The 22,146-nt window shown below is 46.5% G+C and overlaps 1 long non-coding RNA gene across 2 annotated transcripts; it reads right to left on the bottom strand.

Annotated features, from left to right (window-relative positions):
- Positions 1 to 12,851: 12,851 nt before the first annotated feature.
- On the bottom strand, positions 12,852 to 16,668 carry LOC146204837 (uncharacterized). Of its 2 annotated transcripts, XR_014704058.1 has the most exons (4): positions 16,398 to 16,668; positions 16,155 to 16,315; positions 14,550 to 14,701; positions 12,852 to 13,325 (listed from the first exon to the last, which is right to left on the bottom strand). It is a non-coding gene; the product is annotated as an uncharacterized LOC146204837 (long non-coding RNA). The 2 variants fall into 2 exon arrangements; XR_014704057.1 differs by lacking the exon at positions 12,852 to 13,325 and having other exon boundaries at positions 14,447 to 14,701.
- Positions 16,669 to 22,146: the final 5,478 nt, after the last annotated feature.

The raw sequence follows: 22,146 nt of genomic DNA, 5'->3' as shown, positions 1-22,146 counted from the left end.
AAGCAAATAAAAATTACAGGGCGACAATCAAATAGGCTAAAAATTTCAGCCCCAGCTATGGCTTAACCATCCGTCCTTTTAACGCTTCTGAGGCGGCAAAAGCATGCAGACACCCCTGAAACTTGCAGCATGCATCTTCGAGGGTCTGGCGCCGACTGAACGCGCAAAGCGAACTGGTTGGCGTTGAACTGAAGCTGAAACGTCTAAGCGGCTCCATGCTTCGCTTTTTTTCTTGCATCCGGTGGCTTCGGCTTTGCGAGAGCGCACTTGCTAATCCTAGAGGCGTAGCCTTCGTTTCCTCGGCATCGCGACCTCAAACATCGGGATTCTCTGACCGTTGACGATTTCGCTCCGCTTCAGGGGTGCGGAGATCCGGACTTCTACACCACTCTACACGTAGCCGTCGCCTAAGGTCTCTTTACCTGGTTGTCGAACATATTGCAGTTTCGCATTTCCTGTTGATAATACCGGGCCTTATTGTTTTATTTCCAAAGTGGGAGCTCCCAAGACGTATTCTTTATTCCAGTATGAGTGACTGAAATTCAGACAGCGAATCTAGTCCCAGCGACAGCGACCGCCATGTAGAAATTCTCTGCTGACGTCATAAACCGAGACCGGCAGTGGGGTCGTCTCCGGAGTACCGGCTCCGATAAGCTTGCAATGCACAGCGCAAACAGTGTTCGCCTTTACACACAACTCATCATAATTTGTAATGACTCTACTGAAAGCGTTCACCGAAAGAGCACCTTGTGAAGCGCGATGTAGTTCTTACCCAATGTCCACCTTCGGCGCGACCGCCGGAATCGTCCGACATACCCCTCCCGCGCCGGCGGTGCTTCAGTGAGCCGTTTGCTCTAACAATACAACGGATCCCTTGCGCCAACGTCAGACAAGCGTGCTGAAATTGTTTCTTCTCCTAATAACGATAATCCGTGGTGTGAAGAAAGGCCAAAAACAAATGGATCGCTGATCAATACACAGTGATCACTGCGCTACAAGCAAGAATGCTCACAGCCTCATAGAAGCTGCTGCCGGTGAGGCGCTGGCTCATCCGGCATTCTTGCTCCTGAGGCCAGCTAAGCATCGCCAAAATTTACCATATCTTTCTTTTACCACTAGTAGTTCGATGCGAAACAGTCTAGCCTAGCAACGAGCAGGGAGACGGCCATAATGCCGTCGTCCATCGCACTCGCGTCCGGGCAGGCTGCGGCATCTGGTGGTGACCTTCGCGTTCCGCTTAACATGACGCGCAATGTTGCTGAACATGTGACTTAGTGCGCAATGTGTACGTTGTCGTAGCTGACCAGCTCTTCTACTTTTCGTACTCGGTTGTCGTCCTGCACCTTCCTTCCCCAGACGTCACGTTTTTCTCGGTAAACCACGTTAATCGAGGTCACCAAGCTCTGTTTGTGATAACCGCGATAGGAGGCGTAACCGCGGTCAGATCCGTCACATGGGCTAACCGCGGTTTCGAATAACCGTGTTTACGCCAACACCGGTGAATGCTACCCGTACAGACCTTTGCATCGGGCGAGGGAGTTATCGAAATTCCTCCTCTCTGGACTATCGGAAACCCGTTTCGATGCTACTTCCACAGCCCTGCCGGGGTTATGGTTCCTGCATAGCGGGGTGCACACTGCAGTCCAGCGAACAATATGGCAGTGCGCAGGGAAGTCCAAAGTGTAAAGGTCTATACACAATCAGCAGGCGATTCGGCGTGCGGATGAGTCGGTTTATGTCGTCAGTGACTGCTCCAGTTGCCAGACCACATAGCTGTTCAAGAAAAAACATAGTGTCTGCTGCACCGATGGAGCTGAAACTTTGAAGTTTCGTAGCTTGGCACATCATAAATAAGATTTAATAAGTAGTTCATGTTCCAGAACCGGCATCCCCCCCCCCCCCCCCACCCTCCCCCATGATGCTACTTCGGCGGTCCATATCCTCTGCCACGGTGTCAAGCCACTGTGTGGCGGCGCGCTACACGCGCCACAAGTCATGCGACACTGACGTTATTGAAGTACGCGGCTTCGCTTTTTGCCGAGATGTGAGATTTCGCAAGACGTCCCACTGACATACGGCTCTGTTACGAGAAAGTGAGGCAAAAGGGAAATGCACTAGCAGCATGACAACGTTTGCGATTTATCTGAAAGAGTGCGCTATACATTCCCCCTTATTCGCTTCAGTGGTGTGCAAGCCCATCTGTGCTTTGCACAGTGGCTAATGTTTACTGTAAATGCGAGAGCTGCCTGTGTATTTTGCGATGTCAGTGGACGTTGAAGATCCCCAGGTGGTTGGTCAAAAATATACCGGAGCCCTTCAATGTAGCACTTCTCCCTCCCTCTTTCATTTCCACCATGCATGGTTGAGGTGTCTACCGAGAAGTGAGACAGTTATTGTGCCTTTCATTGCCTAAACAAAGAACAATTTTCACTGTGCACACGCAAAGTGCATAATGTGCTGTGAAAAAGGGTACGGTCCAGACAGTTGACACTGCCACGCGCCTGTGGTGTGAATTGTTTCGTGTGCCTTTTCTAATACGAATATGTAGTTTTCTTTGCTCGGCCAAATGACGTTATCGAGAAGCGAATTAAAGAGGGGAAATTGTTTCTTTGGAGGGCGGATTCGAAGGAGCTTGCGAGGTCACGTGATTTAGCGACAAGTGAGGAAGGCACGAAGCGTTGGACTTCAGCTGGAGTTCATCTGCCACTTCAATGTAACAGTGATTACACCTATATTCACGAATTTTCTCGACCCCAAAGCAGGCATATCATCAGGATGAAGGAACGCATACGGCTCAGGGCCAATAAATGCAAAGGCTGACGCAATATGCTAAAGAGTTCAGTCATTGAATAGTTGGCCATGAACTGCTACCATTGGAGCAATCATCTAGCTCGTTATACATTGTTCCATTGTTTCATCAATCATTTGATGAACCAGCTAGCACTGATCGCTCTCCGTGTCGTCGGTATAAGCGCCCATCGTTATTAAAGAGTTGTGAGGACTGATCACGTTGTTATTTCTGATTGCGTTCGTCCCCGTGTGCATATAAGTACTGCTTGCAGACTGTTCACTTAGCGATTGCGTGAATCGACTAACACATTCATAATCGCTCTATCTTGAGATAATAGTGCATTGTTTCTAGCATTCTCTTCCTGAATGAAATACGGTACCACTATGTTTCGCCGCCGTTTTCACTTTGATGCCAGGTACCCAGCCAACGTAGTATAGAAACCGCATCGCGATGAAGCAGGGTCATAGCTGCGTCACTCGCCCCTGGCGGCTGCATCGACGTACTCAAACATCTTCCCCTCCCCACTGTTAGATATCTATTTTGTTTGTATAGCGGTCAGCAAGGAGTTGGCGGTCGGCAAGCCACAGCTGCCTTTCAGTGGTTATGGCGTTCGGCCGCTGGTAGCGACTGCGAGGAAGTGGTAAGAAATCTCGGTCGCGGCGGGTTATGGTCGAAAATTGTTAGTAGCAGGTGAGGCGCCATGGCTTTGACGGAAAGCCTACAAATAGGCACTCGGCCCCCTAAATTCCACATGTGCAGAGAAGTAATCCTCTTTGGCAGGTGCGGAAAGTGCAAATTAACACATAGCCCAGTTCATGCGCCGCTCCTTCACACAAGCAGGCAGAGCTTTTTGTTGCAAGAACATAATGCCCCCGCTTACGGCCACCGCAGGAACTGATATTCTTATCATACTGTGCATCGTCCTCACCCCAAAAGCGGTGCGTCGATCGTCGTGTGCGCCCCAAACTCAACCCGCACGCTGAAATTCACGATGTTATTATCTCCGAAAAACCTTGTGCCTTTACCTCCACACGCTGTACGTCGGTGATAGCTCGGCCGTCAAGGCCATGATGTCCATCGCGTCTGCAAGCTTTTAGACGAATTTGTAGGCAACGCATAAATTCACGCATTAAAGAAGCGGCCATCACCCTCGCAGTTGCAGCCAACCATACAGCGGTCATAATCACCACTCTCGAAATTGCTGGAGCATCATCATACAGGGACGCGTAAGCCCCCAAGACCACTCAATCTTCTTGAAATGCCCACCCAGTCGAACCTCTTTGATCGTGTTTCCTGTCCCCCGGGATCCAACGCGGGACGATGCCGCGCACCAGCACGCCCGAGCTTTGCTCTTCCGAGCCTTCCTCAGATGTGTCAGTGCCTTTTAAGTAGCGATAACTTGGCCCTTGCGTCATTATCCTAGCATAGCGTTACGCACATGACGACCAGATGAGCCTCTGGGCCAATAATAGGTTGTGCTCTGGACCTGCCACCAGCAGCACTTCCACCGATCACGAAAAACGCAACCGCAAATGGTACTCCTGTCGCCATCTGCCGGCGACGCGTAGAGGTGAAGCAGGTGGCGCCGTTTTTTTGAAACGAAAACGAGACGACGCCGTCAGCCTCAGGCATGGAGGAAGGAAAGCTTAGGAGAGGCCCTGACGTCATTTTTTTGAAGCCGGCGCGGCCGCGCCGCGACCGGAGGCTGCAACGTCTCTCCTCCTTCTTTACCCTTTCTCTGCGACGCTCACGTACCTAGGGCCCTTAGCAACGCTGTTGCTAGTGGCCCGAGTTTTCATAGCAACAGCGTCGCCGTTGCTAATGGCCCGACTTGGCTAACCCTAAATTTTGACGTCACTTCCGCCACACTTTCTCCAATGCATTGAGAATGGCAAGGGCCTCTCCTAAGTTGTTTCCTTCCTCCATGGCCTCAGGGTTCAGTTTTTCATTACCCGCGGAGCGCAATGAATTCAGAATTTTTGTTTCTTTCACGCAAGTTGAAATTGAGGATGTAGTTCGTAATTTTTATCGTAGGGGTTCGAGGCTAGCGCTGAGCTTTTTCTGGTTGATTAGCCGCGAATTATGGTTGCAGTTTGAGCGTCCATTTCGGACTATTTGTCATTTTTCATGTAGCATCTGACGTTGACTAACGACAGCGGAGACATTAGCAGACAGCAACGCGACTTGCAATTGATCAGCGGCTCACAGAGGGAGAGAATCAGCTTCCAGTTTCCGCCTCTCCGCAAAACAAATCTTGCTGTAGCGCTTACGAGCGCGTCACGCTTACTTTCTCCTTTCGGCTGAAGCAAAACAGCCGCAACTCTTTTCTCTCGCGGGTCGTTACGGCTACATAGCCAAGGGTGGTCCCCCAGGCTTCCGCGTCTTTTATCTAACGTCGCGGTGGCAAGCTATGATAGCCGACTCAAACTGGCGTTGCCAAGGGCGCTAACAAAGGGTCGGCATGAAGGATGGAGCGCTGCAAGGGCGAGGGGGAGATATCATTACAACGTCGTTACAACGGACCGTTCCCGTTTTTCTTTGCTTCTCTTTCCCTATTCGAGAAACGATCGTTGACCGCTTTCGAGACAATTAGGCTTATCGGCAGGGGACGCGAAGCCATTCTTCAAATGCGCCTTTCTTTCGCTTCTTCTCTGTTCTGCGGACGTTTTGGGGCCGCCTCGGTCATTTTCGTGTTTCTGCATTCAGGAGTCCCGTTTTTCATCTACGCCATCTATATTTTGGACGTGCGAAGGAAGAGAAACTAATCTGTTTTCCTATCGCCCATTAGGGATATGCCCAGTTTGTTCCCAGCCGTTCGCGCAATCTATATTCGACACAGTAGATAAGAAATATTCTAATAGAAGCAATTATGTCGAGAGTTAAAAGACATCCCGAGGGGAATAAATGTGGAGAGGGTGTCCTTAAATATAAGTTCCCCATATATCTGATCCGTCTAAACATGCTACGAACGACGCCATTTCACCCCACTCAATTTCCTGGGTGTTGCGTCTATGCATTTCTAGTACAATGAGCAAATATTTGGCAGTTCTTGCATGATAACCTCACACAAAACATGTTATGACAGCAAGCGTGCTGCAAAGATACATCAAATCCTGTATAAGCTAAAATTGATGGCTGTGGTGGTGGACCAGCTTTCCCTCTAACTGCAGTACCTATATACAGTATTGCAGGCCAGAAGTACCTATCGAGAAACGTTATATCAGTGCGCAATGAGCTTTTTCTTCAAAAAGAGGTAAGACCTACAGAAGATAAAAGTCTACAGCACTCAAAGACTACAGCGTGCGAATCTGACTTCGACTTTCATTAGGGTGGTCTTTAGACACCTGCTAATAACAATGCCATCTATCGGTCTGGGTTCCTCCTAAAAAAAAACTCAAGACTTGTCTCCGATAGTATTTAATGCATCAGAAATCATTATATACTTTCGCATTGCTTCCAAGGGCTACCACAACTTGCAGTGCCTTCGTACCCTGAGCACAGCCAGTTCATGTCGCAAATTATTTGGGTGTGTTTGGTCAAGTTAAGACGTTCTGAAGGTTGGGAACGCCAGCACAGCATTTGTAAGGCAGTCCACAGATGTTGACAGTCGTGGTGGCTTAAAAAATAAATGTTAAGTGCGTTTATTCGGTGGGTTGGTCTGATAAGGTACTAGGTGTACCACCTTCGGTTTAGTTACACACTATGGTGTGACCCTTAAAAAAATCCTGTTTGGACATCGAACTTTGGTCAGTGTATATAAAAGAGGAAATTGCGGAAGTCAATGTGAAATCGGGCTGTGCCTAATGAAATATGCGGGCCGATGAAGGAATCGCTTATCTTTGCTGATAAGCTTATCAGCTTGGCCGTACGCATTGACTTTCGTATATTTCTACTGCTGTGGTGAAGACGTCTCAGCAACAAAAGTATTGTGCGCTTCTATTGTGTTTCTTAAATCACGGTGTCGGTCTTGTGCCGGTCTCGTCCAGAGATAAGGCAAACAAATGAGAGCTTCTGCAGTCGGCGTAGTAATTAACTGACGTGATAGAGGTGAAAGCCCAAATTAAATATGTCAAGCAGCTCACGAGCTTGCTAGACAGGTTCCTGCAGCACAAGGATCTCGTAGACGTCTGCGGCGCTCCGAGCTGCTGCTGCCTGCGTGAGCGCGCCAACAGCCTGCACCTGTGCCGCTGCGCGCGAGCTCTAATAAGTGCCCGCTCTCGTAGCGCATAGCTTTGTTCGTTTTATAAGCCGGACTCAAGGGATATGTTCTTCGAAAGCTTTGCGATTATAAACACGCAGACTCATGCCTTTAGCAGCTTAGCAAGCTGCTGGCGCAATATCACAGGATGCCAACCCGCCCATTGGACGGCTATAATGTGTCGTGCCTTAATAGACAAGTCTTCTTAAGTCTGCTGAACTTGCCTCTGAGATAGTTACTGATTTTAGAAGGGGCCGTGACAAGACATAGAAGATATATCGTGGAAACTGCTTACAAGATATTTCTAGACATCTTCAATTTCTAACTTAGCTATGCTATGCTCCAACCTTTTTAAGCTATAAGACGTTTTACAAGACATGTAGAAATATAAAACATTTTATACGTCTTTAAAGGCCTTTTCCACCAAACACAAGTTCGTCTACTGCGCAAGACGTCTCGTCAAAATAAAAAAGCTGCCTTAAAGACGTCTCGCGTGCCCATGAGACAGTCTTTCAGACTGCTAGCCAGAGATTTCTAGACATGTTGATGTATGTGTAGCTATTTGCTAGCTTTAGCGAATGATTCCACATTACTGAGCTGCGAGATGTTTTACGAAACATCTTGTAGAAATTTAAAAGAAAAAGTCTACATTTATACAAACGTTATGTGTATCTATATAGTGTACAAAAGCTGGCATCTCGGCAAAATAAACATACCATCTAAAGTTTGTTTCAACTGAGCAAGAATTCTTGTGGTTCTACCACATCAACTGGATATCAAAGACCTTGACAGTGTTGTTCAGGCAAGCTCATGAAAATTCAAAGAGTAAAAATCCTGGATTTACCCTAGTCTACCAGAAAAACTCCGCATCTTGCATATCCCATCCCAACCGCCCCCGAAATGTCTACGTGGAGAACTCTCAGTCAACAAAGTTCGGTTATTCCATGCCAAATTTGCGCACCACACCCTCCGATCTTGTCGATAAAACTTGAGCAGCTTAATTGAGCCAGCTAATCACACTTAGTATAAACCGCCAATATAATTTCCTTTTTACATGACAGCCCTTCGAATTTCAGAGAACTGCAAAAAAAAGCAATGTCGCAAAAGAATTCCAAAAATCAAACCTTTTACTTTTGCACTTGAAAATTTTTTACATATAGTAAAGATGCATTACGGTTTTTATCGCACAGCAAAAACATTTTCAGTGCAAAGTTCTTGCGTTGTTTATTTCATTATTTTTTCCCCAAACACCATTTTTGCAATACTTTTTAGATGTTCTTTCGTGACATTGGCGAGCAACATCACATGTCTACAGCTTCTCTATAATATGTGATATCTCATTAAATGGTTCAAACTGTAATACAACGCAACATGCTTAAGAAAAAAAAGTGAAACTGAGAAAAAAGTGTGTGTGGAAAGAACGGCAATCTCAGTTTGTGGGGTTCTGTGGACTCCGTTGCCCAAATTTGACGATGGTGAAGTAACCATGTTCGTGTGTGGCAGCCAGAAACTTTTAAACAGGCAGTGGTATTAAAGCCGAAGACTAGCTTAAAGGGGTCGTGAAACGAAAATGTAGCAGCCCAGTTGCAACTTTCCTTGCTTCAGTAAACATTAGGTATGCCTATTCCAAAATATCTCGTCGAAATATTGCTTCTGCATTTAATAATACCATTCTGAAATCAAAGCATTTTTGCGTTCCTGAAGCGACCATGCGACCCTGTAGGCCGGAATTAGAAGTACCCGCCTACGTCATGTTTAGCCTTTTGGAAACGCAGATATAATCATTATTTCCCATACAATAGTAGGTTGCTGTTAAAGTTAGCAAATAAAAATACATTATATCAATTATTCGCTCACGCAAACGCATTTCTTCAACAATACTGTCACGTGACGCGCGGTCGGCGGCGGCGGCGGAGCAGGACGGGTGGTAAAGCTCACTTTACGGGTGGTGTCTGCTTCTCGCTGCGCTCTGGAACAGAGCGAGAGGTGACGCTCAAGTTCAGATTTTCGGTAACGACGGCTATACCTCGCTCCGCCGGGTACTCCAAATGACAATGGTTCCAATCTAATTTGTTGTTGTTATTTTCTTTTTCTTTTTGTGAACATTCGTGATGGAGCACAACGTCTTGAGCAGTCTCATACCACCGGTACAACTTGGTTGTGCGGCCGCTGCTGTAATTTTTTTAATTATTATTATTCTCGGCGTCATTAAAGATACGATCTAAATACGGTTCCAGGTCAAAGAAATCGACAAGTGTGTTCAATCCGAGTGGTGGGTGGAGTGTTTCAGGAGCGGGCGCCGCGGCGCGTACTCATTAGTTGCTCGCCTCCGCGCTGCATCATTCAGGGGGTTTACATGAGACCGACAAAGTCGGGTCGGGGAGGCCTGTCGGGCTAAAAACCGGCTATCGGGCTCATGTATACGCTAGGGGGTCGAGCTAAAGGACCGTCGGGTCGTGTCCCGCCAGCCCGACTGCAGGGGGTGGGTTGGCTCGACCCTACCCGATGGGCGAGGGGTATGTATACGCTGACGCGTCGGGCAGGCGCCTCCTCTCTTGCCTCCTTGCAGGTCGGGGACGGGACCGTGAGTTGTTCGTCTGAGCATTCCTCCTCTTCCTCCTCTCCCGCCTGCGCCTGGTTCATTTGCTCGACGCACGGTGTAGCAGCGATCTTTGCCCGACAGAATCGAGCTCATGTAAACCCGGACGGGTCGGGATGGCTAAGCTCGACAACCGGCTCCCCCCTACCCGACCCGCTTGCGTCGGGCTCATGTATACAAGGCTACTGAGAATAGCGTGTCGAGCTTCGCTTCCTTTATTTCGGCCGGATGACCTGAACTATGGCACTACACGGAAAGCCGGAAACCGAAAAAAAAAAAAAAAAGGCTGCTACAATGTACTTGGGTGGCCCTTTCACCCTACGCGTTGTCGCAGCTTTGCTCCCCCACCTTCCCGACGCCTCTCTCGTAACCTTTCTCAAAAAAAAAAAAAAAAAAAAAAAAAGAGGAAGCATACTTCCTACAACGTCTACAGTGCTCAGACTTCGCCTATTTTTCCTGTCACCGTTAGGTTCTGGGTTTAGGCGTGTTGTGCGTGTTTGAGTGCTCGCTATGCCAACCGTGTACGTCGCGATCGATTGCAGCACGGCTTCTCCGAGTGGAAGTAACGTTCGCTTTCACAAGTTTTGGCACACCGATTGGGTTCATGTGTTCGTACTACTTTCTACTGGAAGTCCTAAATGAACCTCGGCCTCGGCATGGACCGGAAACCAAGAAAGCTCACCTCAAACGATGCGTCGTACCGACGCAAAACCGCTGGCCCAGTGCATTGGCAAAAAAAAGTGTAGGTCGCGTGATAAAGGCAGTAAACGTAGTTGCGACTTGTAGCCTTACAGATATGCTTATTTGAGAACTACTCGACTCGCAGAAGCCACCAGTTCTATTTGATTGTTTCCTGCCAGATTGCCCTCATAGCAGTAATATGCGCATTTTGGATTTTTTTTTTATTTTGAGCGATACCGTGAGGCCAGCACAACAGGTGCCCCTACCAGCATATCGTACCACCCAGAACAGGCCCCTTGGTTCCACTTCGATCACGTTCTTTCCACAGCACTCATCTAGTCCCATAGAACCTGATGAAGACTCCAAAGAGGAGGATCATGTTGAGCAGAGCTCAGAATCCTTCACATCATTTAAAAGACATTTCTAGGGTAAAAATTGTTCACCTCAAAAGCTCATACGCCCCATGTCCTTGCATTACGATGGTGTGATTACCAGATCAACCATCCAGGAGAAATGCATTCACGCAAGTGTTATTGATTGGAAAGGCGGATAGATTGGCTTAAAAGTTTAATATCTGACCTGCTACAGAAAGAGAAGAACAAAGAGGGTCATGACTTGATTAAAATATATACAGGAATAGTAACTTGCACCACAGTCACGAGTCAAGTCCTGTGTCATGCAAGAAGCAGCAGAAAGCCTGCACTGCCTGTAGAGCTTTCCATTTCTGGCCAACCGGCCAATAAGTCCTCTGAGAGAGGCCTGTTGCCAAAACACTTCAAAGAAGTAACTCGAGCTATTGTTTTGCACGCATATACTGGGACACACCACTAGTACACGCTCTAGGGTCTCCGTAATGTCACATGTGGAACATTCTGGGCAGTCCGCCTGTCCAATTAAGTATAAATATTTGTGTGTGAAACCACATTTAGATGGTCTATGGAGAAAGCATGCATAATGGCATATAATTGGCAAGTGGGTATGGATCCACTAAAGCACTACCTTGTGGCCTTGAGGACAAGTAGATATAAGGAACTCGGTGATGTGTAGTGCCAAAGGCTGGTAAGGGTGTGGTGTTGAAAACTTCCAAAAATTTGTAATGCAGGCTTTGAAACTGTGAATTCACACCACTTCTAAAGTGGTTTCCCACAGATGTGGAAAGCCTCTTACCAAGGGGCCACAAGCTCAGCAGCGGTTTGTGGAGAATTATGCCCTTAAAAAAAAGATGAGTCATGTTCTGAGCGGCATCACCACAATTGTAGGCGACGCTTGCGGTGATACAGATCTGCGTATACATGGATAGAGTTGTAATATTCTCACCAGATGTATGTCAGATTAAGTTGCTTGAATCTACTAATTGATATCTTGGATTTCTCCAGTATCCCGAGAACATGCAAACGCACCAAAGGTTGAGTCATTACACACAGAGGTTGGGTGGGGTGGTATGGGAAGTCGTAGCGTGATAGCATTTGTAATTAATGGCAGCGGAGTGTACGTGAAAAACTGCTGTTCAGCTGCTCATCATCAGTGCGTGGCAATGGTGTTGTGCAAGTAGTCGTAAATACACACAAAGTGGTTCATGTGACAATTATGTAGATATTGGGCAGGCACATGACATTCTGAAGTAACAGCACAAAACGTGGATGGGAGCACAAGACGAGAAGACGACACAATGTCTCATCGTCTTCTCGTCTTGTGCTCCCGTCCACATTTTGCGCTGTTACCTCAGGATGGAAAACCAACAAGCCCAACCTGCTATTCTGGCTAACATGACATTGTTTGAGGTGCATTGCGGCAGCCAAGGTTTATCCCAAGCACCTGCACTTCTATGTACATGTTAAAGAGTACTGGGAGTGGTGCTCATATGGGTGTGTACCATTTTCCTGGCTCGGGCAATCAGATTGCAGGCGGGCTAGCACACACAGCCCAAAGCACATGTAGTAGAAGTTTGGACTGTCGAACCGCGAAGTCTTCAGTTCAATTCCTTCCCTTATATTTTTCAATTTGTATGAGTATCATACAGTCTGTGCTTGTATGGTTAAATTGCGAGGGTGTACATATCACCTGCGCTCCTGACCAACCTCACTCTGCATAAGTATTCACCAAGCAGTTTTCGTTCCATCAAAAGGCTTTCACAATATTCAGCGACACAAGCAGCTACTCAGACAGCATCAGTGTAGCATTCTTGGAGCTTCGCAAATCTGTGGATACATTGTTTACTAGCAAAACATGCACGGTATGTAGATATGTGTACTAGGACGCATAAGATGCCGTGACAATGTGGACTGCCCTTACGTCTACAGCTGCCCTTTAATCCTGTTACATTCTAGCCTGCAGTGAATTCAGCAGCAAGGTTTCACAATTAAATCATCCCAACTTTATATTTCTAGACTTGACCCCAGCACCGACAAAGTTCATTGTATTACCAGCATTTTGGTGGCATATTCAACCAGCAGGCCAATTAACTCAACGTCATGCAGGTTCTAATGCAGATGTTTTCATGCAAACTACGGGTATCATCAACGAAGGAGGCTTTACTATACATACCTTTTCAGCACGCCGTTTTATGACTGGTTAAAGTCTGGTACATTTCAAAGTATAAGGCACATATTATTGTATGCATGTCTACAGATTGCAGATTATGCTGGCTTGCTTCTGAATGAGACTGCAAAATGCTGAAAATAGTGGCCACCTTTCAAAGCAGCTTTTGCAGAAAACGGTTTGATTTTTCTATTCCCCATGAGCCACTATTTTTCGAGGCCGTGTAAAGGTGAACGCGGCAACTAGAAAATCTAGGTTTGTCAGCGCCACAAGGACCACCACTTTGTAGTACATTTGGGCATTATCTAATGTTACCAAATGAGTGTTAGAGACATGTTGCTTTCAAAATAATTTATTGGTTAGCCGCAGGTTCATCAGTGCATACAAAATTTTTAGGCTAGAAGGAAGTTGACCTAGAGCAAGACATCTTTTATTCACGCTTCTTTGCTGTCTTCCTCTCTCCTAAATATACAAATGTGTATATACAGCTTCACAATCATGATGTGTTGAGGTCAGTGCTAAATAAAAAAGAAATGCATCCGACAAAGGTATAGTTAGAGATTGAGTACACAAAATTCATTCTAAGTGAGCCTATATATGTCTTGTAGATTCCAAGGGAAGGCAAGTATAGCAGAGGGCAGCAGAAACTCAGGCAGGCAGATAAAAAGTTTGCGGGGATCAGATGGATGCAGCTGACAGAGGATCGGGTTATTTGGATAGATATGGGAGAGACATCTATACAAGCAGGTAGTATATACACAACTGCACAATTATGATGCATTTGCGGTCAGTGCTAAAAAAAATTCCACCCATCAAAGGATAGGTGGGGAGTGAGCACACAAAATTCATTCTAAGTGAGCCTATATATGTCTTGTAGATTCCAGGGGAAGGCAAGCGTAGCAGGGGGCGGCAGAAATTCGGGCAGACAGATGAGATTAGGAAGTCTGCGGGGATCATATGGATGCAGCTGATGTATCTGCGGTCAGTTCCAAAAGAAGAAAAATTCTACGCATTAAAGGTAAAGGAAGGGAGTGAGTACACAAAATTCATTCTAAGTGAGCCTATATATGTCTTTTAGATTCCAAGGGAAGGCAAGTTTAGCAGGGGGCGGCAGAAACTCGGGCAAGCAGATGAAATTAGGAAGTTTGCGAGAATCATGCACCTGGCACAGGATCGGGTTATTCGGATGGATATGGGAGAAGCATTTGCCCAGCTGTGGGTGCAGTCAGGCTAGTGATATCAACAAGACTAACAACTGGATGAGTTGGTACTGATTCATCTTAAAACCAGCCAGAAGACGAAACACGTGAGAGGAGCACAAGACAAAGTTTGACTAACAACTGAAATGTTACTGAAGGAAAGAGGCAAAAGAAGATTCGCACAGAAATGCACGTGCACGAAAAACCCCCAAAGCAGTGAAAGCGTGGAAAGCAGAAAGGGTCTAAAAAATCAAAATCTAAAAAAAAGCAAATTCCTTATGGTCAAGAACCACTCGTTACAAAAGGGAAGCCACAGATCCAAGTCCAAAGGCACACTATACTGCAAAGGCTAAGGACGTGTGTGTGGCTAAGAAATCGGTCAACAGTCTTTTGGGGCCTTTTTTACATGTGCATCTCTGTGCAAGTCTCCTTTTGCCTCTATCCTTTAATAAAATTCCAGTTATTAGTCCAGCTGTCCTGCAATTCTCTCTTCTCATATTTTCCGGCTTGTTTCAGAATGAATAAGGTGATGACTCTACAAACCTTGCACAAACTGGAAACCAGTGTAACTGTCAGATGGAAACCTTTCCCTTATTTGGCTTGCATTACAAATAGGGAGGACTTTACTGTGATGTCTGCCGAGGCATCCCCAAAGCCAGTGCGCAAGCTGGCTGTAGCAGATGTAGTGGTGCCTCCTGTTGACAAGAGAAAAAGCAATATTCAGTTTTCAGCATAGCAAAATGAAAATATGATTTAGGTCTTTTACAAATTTGAAAGTTATTCATGCATCTGTACAACTAATTCCCATCTAACAGAAGCTGTACAGTGTAACTTTCACTGTCAATTTATTCTCCCTGGAAGTATGGCAAACTTTGAATTCTGCTGCAGGTGATTGAGAGAGAATGAGACCCATCCAATATTAGAACTCCAGTGCAATCACAATTTGCTACTGCAGCAAAATAATGCCTGAAGGCAATGCAGCTTTTGACTGATGCGACTTATGCATTAAGCAGCTCTGTGCATGGAGTCATTCTATTCGAAGGAGCCATAAACTACAAGTGCACTTCTGTCAACAGCTCTCCGTTGTTTTCCCACAACACGGCACATGCCAAACTTTCTGCAAGTGCCGCAAAACTACTCTATAACTTAATTTGCTAACTGTAAAATTTCCAACACTTACTCAAACTGTGGAAGTTTCGGTGTACTGGCCTTTGGGAGAACGTCTTTCTTTTTTTTTTTTTTTTTGGGTTGTTACATTTCAGCACATGTAAAATGTCAGTGTCAAAGCATTTTGGAGAGGTTTACTGTGTGTAGGTGTTGATGATGGTATCAGTGAAGTCAATTTTTTTAATTATATTTGCACACTATACAACACTCACCTAATGCAAGTGGGTAAAAAAAAAACTAGCAAATAAAACTTTGAGTGCTGGTATGGTGATTGTTCTGGCAGCAAGTGGGGACAGGCTATAACAAGAGTTGTCGGGCTAGTTAGTGATCGTCTGCAGAAGCCAGTCCTGCTCTGTGTGTTTTTCTTTTCTGTGTCGTTTTTTAGTGCATTTTCCCACGGCTTCCGCAGGAGACAGGCTACTTCACTGCATGCAATTTCACTTAGCACAGAGTCCTACGAAATGAGATTGCTTTTGTACTTATTTACTGCATTTCTTGTGGCATTCCTTATGTATTTATGTTTTGAAGTGCTGCACTTGCTGAAGGTCATAACTGGCTAATAAAACAAGCAAATTTGTCCGGACAGCGTCCGCCCCCCCCCCCCCCCCCCCCTTGTTACTTCACATCAATGTGCATGCCCTTTCCATTTAGCAAGTTCACACTATCAGATGATGCGTGTTTTCTCATTTACTCGTGCATGGAATTAAGCAAACCAGTAATTTGCATGGTGAAACGTCATGCTCATGCGCTTCTACGAAAACAAGAAAAATATGAAAACCAGCGATGTGTTCGCGCTAACGTGGCGCAATATCAACACTGTAGACAGTGTAGATGATCGCAGGTAAGTAACGTTAAAGGGGAAGCTTTATTTTATTAACACTGCCTTCCGCAATAGATTTCATTACAGCATTTCTTGCTCGAGAAAATGAAAAACAGGTGCCGCTTGTTCAAGTTATGTCGCCTTTCGCTCAAGGTTCTTACCTTGTGTTCTCGACTAGCAGTCCATGATCAAGAAGCATTTGGAGTAAATGCGGATGATCTGTAACACCCAGACGGCTGCTTCAACTACGTAGTCGCCGCCGGGATCTCGCCAGATGCTCTCAAGAGCAGTCGGCATCGGCACGCACCGCCCGCAGCTGCACCTGTTCGAAAGCTTCGGTTAGCGATTGCGCACTCTCGCAGCGGTCAAACGTAGGCTAGGCTGCAAGACTCGGACATACATACCAATGCGTAGTTCCGAAACGGCTGGGATCGGGAGGCTGACGGTCGGGGCTTCTGCAAGCCGGAGTTGTGCCGCGGTTACCGCGGCCTCTCGACACAAGTGTTACTGTACCGGTCGCTCGCAGGGTCCATCTTCGCCGACCTGGCACCCGAAAAGTTGCGTCGGCGTAAGGCTCAAAGCCCACGATGTAACCATGTTTTAACAGTAGCGACTATATTCTAGTTCACTATAGCAGCACAGCGACGCTGGAACCCAGGAAGGAACCTAGGCGTCGGCCATATATTAAAAAACCCTGTGTGAGCGTAGAGTAGGGCACAATTAGAACCTCTAAAATACACCGAGCTTGGTCAACTTTGGCTCAGCAGGCTCCGGCAACGGGAGCTTCTCATTGGATTAGCGCTATGACGTACTCTGTTGAGTTGAGGAGGACGCGCGCTAGGAAACCCAAATTCTGTTTTTGTCGCTATTAAATCAACGCGGGCGATGAAACGAATCGAGGTATATTATATGATGCAGGACAAGGATTCCATTTAACTAAGCCGTGCAAAATTTCCGGAAAACGTTTCACGACCCCTTTAACGTGTAACCTAGCCTGGTTTAAGCAGTGTCGCTGACTCCTGCACTAGTAGGCCGAAACGACGCTTGTCCGAAGCGTATGCGTCATAAACCGAATGAGGGCGGATACTTGATGCTCCGTTTTTCTGTACCTCACGACGTGACCTTGAGTCAGATTTAAGGCCTTTGTCTTAAAAATCGTTCCCAAGACGACTTTCAGACGTATTGGAAGATGCCTTTTTGACAAATATCAAACCCTGCTTTGCAGATGTCTTTTTTGGCCCAGGATATCTATCACCATTATAGAAGGTTCAAGGCACCCACGAGATGTGCTATTTTATAGCCCACAGTGAACCGATGTCTCGGTGAATGGTTCGGGATTGTTTAAGGTCTGAATACTGACCCAGCGGTGATTTGTTTGACACAGGACAGACGTGCAAACGTCACAAATTTGTTTAGAGTTCTAAAACACGCAGGGGCGAACACTTTTGTAAATCAAGAGTGGCTCGGCATCTCGCTTTATCGTTCATGCATATTCCCACGGATCATGTTTAGATCTCCATGTCTTTAAAAGCTAATTCAGGCACTCCAAGCAGCAGCGATTTGTATAGAGCGCCATTCAAGCATTCTGCATAAATGTATGGATGTCTATACATACGTAGAGCACTTCGTCAGTTTTTTTTTTCCTTTTTTTTTTTGCTAAAATCGGATACCATTAAGTCGGTTAATTAAAAGACAAGTTTCAAAATTTTGATTTTTTTTTAGGTTATTTTTCACCAAAAGTAATTCGCAATTTTATTAAGGGAGTAAAGGCCATTAGCATCCACCCAAGAGCACCCATTACGGCTACAAGGCGCATCGAACTGGATGGAATGGATAAAATATAAGAGTGTCCCCCTTGAAACGGGGTCATAGCAGTTGCTATCATGCTCATTTTTCTCCCTATATCTTAACTATTGTTTTAGATTGGTTAACTATTCCATCATTCTATTTATTGAATTTTTGTTTCCACATTACTAACATTGTGTCATTTTCTGCTTTTAAAGGTATACTGAATAAAAAAATTGCCGCCGAGATTTCCAGCGCAGATGGTAGCTATCGCATTAGAAGTGACCGAAACAATCCACTTTATGAACAGAAAGGAGCAGAAAGGAAGTATTTTAATGAATATTTCACAAATCTCCGCACCAAGTGGGCTTCTATGAAAGCTCTGACGAAACTGGTTATGACATCACAAAACCCCCATTGCGGCCGGTTAAATCCTGTTCATTTCTCCTTTCCCCCGTGGCACTCACTCCGAATAGAGAACTCCGAAGCGACGCGCGCGCCTCTGGCGGTGGCGCGTGTATCTGCGTATCCGTGGCGCGGGAGTTATTTAGCAGCAACTTTCGGTTCGTCGCAGTTTCCTCTAGGCACCTGTTAAGCTTAAAAGGAATAACGCTAGCTGCTGTGTTGTTGCCAGCGCTTATCGGAATTCGTATCCAGGAGCCAAACTGTACACATCTTCTACGCGCAATGTATGCAGAACTTCACTGGTTCTGCAGTCCCTGACAACAAATTAAAAATTTCGCCGACGCATTAGAACTTTCATCATATTTCTAGAGCTAGCACTTAAATTTTCCTTTTTGCTGCATCACTCACCATAAAAAGCCACGAGAATTAATTTATATCCAATGAACCAAAAAAGTTAAACTTGATTACTGTTCCTGAGAGCAGGATTTTAAAACTGCCGTTAATACCACCCAGTCTTTATGTAGTCTGAGATTCTCGGATAATTTAGGACAAGCTTCCTTTGAGCTTGGTGCACCCTAGGCTTGCGAATGACTGTATAGTATTTCTGTGAGTGTACCGGGGGTTTCAGCGAAGGGAAACCAAATATTTTTTGAAAGCAGGAGTTTTGAAATGTCTAGATGGCTTCATCGGCGTTGTACTTCTAGCGTTGGCTGATATCTGACGACAGGTGGACCGTGCTAATTAGTAAGCTTGGTTTACTAATTCCTAACAGTTCATTTTTTAAATATTACCTTCTGCTGCTTGAATGCAATGGAAGATTTGTAGCCGGCCGCCACTAATAGCCATATCGCTCTTCAAAACTTCGAAAACGAGGCTCCCCTCGCCACGTGTGGCTCGGCAAATTACGTCAAACGCGCGCTCTTTTCGAAAAGCGCGCTCCGCGGATCGTGAAGCGACGCTTGTCATTGCACGTCACTGCGTGGCGTACCTGCAAGTTATCCCCTGCCCTGTGTGGGCTCTAGCAGCGAGCAGTGGCGAACACTGCAGCTCGGGTGAGGCACAGCAGGTCACGTGGTAGGTGAGCTCCGGAGTGACGTATAGCTACCACGGAGATAGCTATTTTTTAACGGCCGGCCACAAATCTTCAAGCATATAAGTGTAACAGTATTCAACTATCAGACAGAAAATACACTTTATATAAAGTAATTACGCGGGTGGTTCACGCAAGTCCGGGAAATCACACCCGTGAGACAGCTGAGCATCTTGTGTAAACGCTCGAGGTGCGTCGGAAAATCGGGCGAGAAAATGACATCGTCCAAGCAGCATAGGCAAATGTTCTTTTTGAGGCCGCGTAAGATTTTGCCCATCGATCGCTGAAACGTGGCGGGAGCGTAGCAAAGGTTGAATGGCATCACAGTGAACTCCATACAAGCCAGCGGGAGTGACGAAAGCTGTTTTAGGGCGGTCAGACTTAGTCATGGGGACTTTCAAATACCAGAACGCAGATACAGGGATGAAAAGAATTCGGTCCCTTGCTAACAATCGAGGGCGTCGTCAATGCAGGGTAGTGGGTATAAGTCCTTATGTGTAATTTGGTCTGTTGGTCTCCCTTGTTAAGGATGGCGACAACGAGTCGGGAGCGAGAGCTGCCGTTTTCGATCATCAAGGCAAAAAATCCTGACCGAAAGAGATGGAGGGGTCAAGAACGGCGACAGTGAGAGTGACTGTGAACGGCCATCACAAAAAAAAAAAAAAAAAAAAAGGCCGGAAAGGAACGCTGGGTTGTTCGGCCGGTCAGTGACAGCAGTCAAAGACGGGCCATCGGGAATAAAATGTTCAAGTGGCTCCCGCATGGGTGGGTACCCTCAAGGCGGCCACGCAGACATCTCTTCTGAGAAGTCGAACGGAGTGATGTACGGGGTCGTCTCTGGCTACGCTTCTCCAATTCGTCTTGCCGGCGGCGAGCGGCGGCCCCTTGTGACGCAGATGTGTGCCCAGACCATGAGGCGCCGGCAGACAGCGAGCTCCTGTCGTGCCATCTACACCGCCACAATGGCATCCTCCTCAGCATCCAGTCTTGCACTTTCGAGAAGGCGTGTCTGCAAGAGGGACAGTGCGTTCATGTGAGTGACATTGAGGTGGTAAGGACGCTCCCTACACGACGATCCCGCCATTCACCTAGGGAATCTAGAGAACACGAACCGTATAAAACTGTGTGTGTGTGTGTGTGTGTGTGCGTGTGCGTGTGCGTGTGCGTGTGCGTGTGCGTGTGCGTGTGCGTGTGCGTGTGCGTGTGCGTGTGCGTGTGCGTGTGTGTGTGTGTGTGTGTGTGTGTGTGTGTGTGTGTGTGTGTGTGTGTGTGTGTGTGTGTGTGTGTGTGTGTGTGTGTGTGTGTGTGTGTGTGTGTGTGTGTGTGTGTGTGTGTGTGTGTGTGTGTGTGTGTGTGTGTGTGTGTGTGTGTGTGTGTGTGTGTGTGTGTGTGTGTGTGTGTGTGTGTGTGTGTGTGTGTGTGTGTGTGTGTGTGTGTGTGTGTGTGTGTGTGTGTGTGTGTGTGTGTGTGTGTGTGTGTGTGTGTGTGTGTGTGTGTGTGTGTGTGTGTGTGTGTGTGTGTGTGTGTGTGTGTGTGTGTGTGTGTGTGTGTGTGTGTGTGTGTGTGTGTGTGTGTGTGTGTGTGTGTGTGTGTGTGTGTGTGTGTGTGTGTGTGTGTGTGTGTGTGTGTGTGTGTGTGTGTGTGTGTGTGTGTGTGTGTGTGTGTGTGTGTGTGTGTGTGTGTGTGTGTGTGTGTGTGTGTGTGTGTGTGTGTGTGTGTGTGTGTGTGTGTGTGTGTGTGTGTGTGTGTGTGTGTGTGTGTGTGTGTGTGTGTGTGTGTGTGTGTGTGTGTGTGTGTGTGTGTGTGTGTGTGTGTGTGTGTGTGTGTGTGTGTGTGTGTGTGTGTGTGTGTGTGTGTGTGTGTGTGTGTGTGTGTGTGTGTGTGTGTGTGTGTGTGTGTGTGTGTGTGTGTGTGTGTGTGTGTGTGTGTGTGTGTGTGTGTGTGTGTGTGTGTGTGTGTGTGTGTGTGTGTGTGTGTGTGTGTGTGTGTGTGTGTGTGTGTGTGTGTGTGTGTGTGTGTGTGTGTGTGTGTGTGTGTGTGTGTGTGTGTGTGTGTGTGTGTGTGTGTGTGTGTGTGTGTGTGTGTGTGTGTGTGTGTGTGTGTGTGTGTGTGTGTGTGTGTGTGTGTGTGTGTGTGTGTGTGTGTGTGTGTGTGTGTGTGTGTGTGTGTGTGTGTGTGTGTGTGTGTGTGTGTGTGTGTGTGTGTGTGTGTGTGTGTGTGTGTGTGTGTGTGTGTGTGTGTGTGTGTGTGTGTGTGTGTGTGTGTGTGTGTGTGTGTGTGTGTGTGTGTGTGTGTGTGTGTGTGTGTGTGTGTGTGTGTGTGTGTGTGTGTGTGTGTGTGTGTGTGTTGGGTTTAGTGGCGCATAAGCAACTTAGGCTATCATGCGCCAATTTCCAGTGTTGTATTTATGTAATTTAAACTTACATTCTGTTTAGGACGTTTGCTTCTATTAAAAACCTGAAAACACAGGGCAAATCAACAAGCGCATTTTCACCTAAAAGCAAAGCTGGATGAAGAGGAATGTGTTGTTTGTAAAACTGTGTAAAATGTTTTTTCCTCAGTTGTTCAAGTTGTCTGCATGAGATTAAAATGTGGATGACTGTTAGCTCGTGTCCGCATGAATCACACAGGGGCTTATCCTGTTTAGTTAAAATGAAACTATGTGTTAAATGTGTGTGTCCTATGCGAAGACGGCATAGAGCCACTTCTTTGGAACGTTCAAGATGGGTGCTCGATTTCCACTCTTCTATTACAGGCTTTATGAGGTGTAGTTTGTTATTTGTTTCAGTGTTCCAAGTGGACTGCCATTTTTGTATCAGTCTACTCTGTACCAATTTCATGCAGTCTTGAGATGGTATCTGCACTTGTTTTAT

The sequence above is a fragment of the Amblyomma maculatum genome, chromosome 1 (genome assembly GCF_055883805.1).
Source record: "Amblyomma maculatum isolate TAMU_Amacu chromosome 1, ASM5588380v1, whole genome shotgun sequence".
Taxonomy (NCBI): Eukaryota; Metazoa; Arthropoda; class Arachnida; order Ixodida; family Ixodidae; genus Amblyomma; species Amblyomma maculatum.
Note: the sequence above shows the minus strand (reverse complement) of the source record. Positions and strands in the feature narration are given on the sequence as shown.